Below are 2,500 nucleotides of genomic sequence, written 5' to 3' on the forward strand. Positions count from 1 at the left end.
AGTATTCATCCCTGTTACAAGTGACCCCTTTTTTCAGGCACAAAATCATATTCACAAAATTTCACGGAACACTCCACTGCAAGCCACACCAGAGGTATCGTACGCGTGTCTAACCACAAACATGCACTAATACGATTCACGTTTCCTTATCGCCGAGCCACTGGAATTCATAAGTTTCTACTATCGATTCCGCATAAACAAACTAAGCACTAATTCACTTGAAGATCCAGGTCACATTGATGAGACCGAACTCTTACGATGTCGACCCGGTACGTTTCTCGACCTTAGACGTACACACACTGCTCCCTTCAGACGAGTTCGTCTTCTTCTTCTTCTTCATCTTCTTCTTCATGCTGGTTTTCAGGATTCCTCCCGTCCTGGTCCTTTCCCCATCCCCTACCAGGACCCCTAGACCATCTCGCCCTAACCCTCCCTCGTTTCATGACGTTTTCTTAGCTATTTTCTTTCCTATTTTATTGTAGCTTTTCGTTTCATGTTTTATGGCTGGTTACTTCGACGACGAATTGTAATTTTTCTCATGTTAGTGCAAGATCGATTACGTTCTTTGGTGGTTACCATAACTGAGGCCGGTTCCACAATATTTAGATGCTATTGCAGGAGTTGTTTTTAGCGTCTTAAAGAAGTTCAGTTATAAATAGGTATTAATCGATTCTTTTACAACCGAATATGTAATTTCTAAGCTGTCAATTTCCTTCCCCCTTAACGGCCATCCATCGAATGTCAATACGAGCACCAAGTTCCTTCCTCTATATGACATTAAATTTCCGTATCCGTTACGATTAATAACGCCAAGACCCACATCCGTTTCTTCACCCTCAGCTGGGTCTTGTCATGCCTCTCCTTTTACCTTCCCCCCCTTTTCTTCCCTCCCATTATGACCATTATTCCCCCCCCCACCCCTCATTCTTATCCCTGGCTCCACTAACAACTTCACCCCGGCAACACTCACGCTATATCCCCAATCTGTGACGCAATATTACCAGCGCTCTCGACTGGCAGTGTTACCAAGTCTCAGAGAGCAGCGTTCTCAGATTATGATTTTTTTTCCATTAACAGTAACATGGTGGTAATTGCACTCGGGATGATGTTTTCTTATGAAAATAGTATTATTAAGTTTGTCAAGGATTTGTAATCATTTGAATTATACTCTCTCTCTCTCTCTCTCTCTCTCTCTCTCTCTCTCTCTCTCTCTCTCTCTCTCTCTCTCTCTCTCTCTCTTAATTCATAGAAAACTGCATATGGCCCCAAATCTAAATTTATTCTTTATTTTCGCTTATCTAAGAAGTATTTTATATATCTTGTTGCGTTATTCTATAAACTTAATATAACCATTACAATTTTGCTATTGTTTTTAGTTTATTGCTATTACATACAGGCTACAGCGTTCAATACATTTCCAAATAGCTAAAGATGATGATATATAGAGTACTGTATGTATAAAAATTTTAGTGTAATTCTCCATTAATCTAACCAATTCCATTATATATTATATTTTGCTTATAAGAGAGACACTCGTTGACTGATGGGAAGAAGCGTTCCATGTCAACATCTACTGTAAAATATCGAATGTTTCCATCGGTTAGGATGGACTGCTTCAAGTAAGTAAGTAAGTAATTAAGTAAGTAAGTAAAATGTTCATATGTATTATGTATGGATATTATTAACAATAATTTTCTTTTCCAAATGAATATGAAAAATAAATGTCATTTCTTTATCATCTATGCTGTTTTCAAAATTGGTTTTCTGTTTGTGTAATGTTTTCAGGGAAATTCGTTTTTTATGTGCGTTTATTCTTTAAAATAGATAGATAATATGACTTACATTCAATAGATAATGATAGATTATGAATTGATTCCGACATATTTTATTTCTTATTATAGAAAAAAATACATTTATATACCATTGATCTCAGAATGTGCTGAGGATGGGTGGTAGGGGAAGATCGAAATAAAGGTTAAGTATTAGATAGTGAGCTGAGGGGAAGGATGATATGGAGAGAATAGATTTGGTAGAAGAAAATGCCTTTGATAGAAGGCATTAAAGAGGGTGGATCAGGCAACTGACTCTTTAATGTAGGGAAACAATGGTAAAGAAGATCCCAGAATGTAAATTTTTCCTATCCGTACTTATGTCCTTTTCTTATGTTAATGTTACGTAAGTTATATACTTTTCTTATATTGATGTTGAGTAAGTTATATACTTTTCTTATATTAATGTTGAGTAAGTTATATACTTTTCTTATATCAGTGTTAAGTTATATACTTTTCTTATATTAAAGTTAAGTAAATTAACTTTTTAATGCAATAAATACGCAATAAACATAGAAAATGTATATCTATGTTTACACCGGCCTATTCCTAGAGTTAAGAACTGATTTTGATATGTTAGAAACTATGAAAATAAGATTTTCAATGTTAGCAGAATCCAGGTAAGCATGCAATGAGGAAAATTGATGTGCTTACCTTTTCATGTTCCTCAA

At 35.6% G+C, this 2,500-nt stretch overlaps 1 protein-coding gene and 1 long non-coding RNA gene across 3 annotated transcripts in view; one reads left to right on the forward strand and one right to left on the reverse strand.

Moving 5' to 3' along the window:
* LOC137641327 (dentin matrix acidic phosphoprotein 1-like) overlaps window positions 1-282 on the reverse strand; it is a 31,144-nt gene extending 30,862 nt beyond the window's left edge. For both annotated transcript variants that reach the window (XM_068373775.1, XM_068373765.1), the window contains exon 1: window positions 1-282. This exon is cut by the window's left edge and continues 1,384 nt beyond it. The gene's annotated coding sequence lies outside the window, so the exon portion shown is untranslated.
* The window catches only part of LOC137641336 (uncharacterized), a 386,962-nt gene that overhangs the window by 67,045 nt on the left and 317,417 nt on the right, over window positions 1-2,500 (forward strand). The window lies entirely within an intron of this gene.

The sequence above is a fragment of the Palaemon carinicauda genome, chromosome 1 (genome assembly GCF_036898095.1).
Source record: "Palaemon carinicauda isolate YSFRI2023 chromosome 1, ASM3689809v2, whole genome shotgun sequence".
In the NCBI taxonomy this organism is placed as follows: domain Eukaryota; kingdom Metazoa; phylum Arthropoda; class Malacostraca; order Decapoda; family Palaemonidae; genus Palaemon; species Palaemon carinicauda.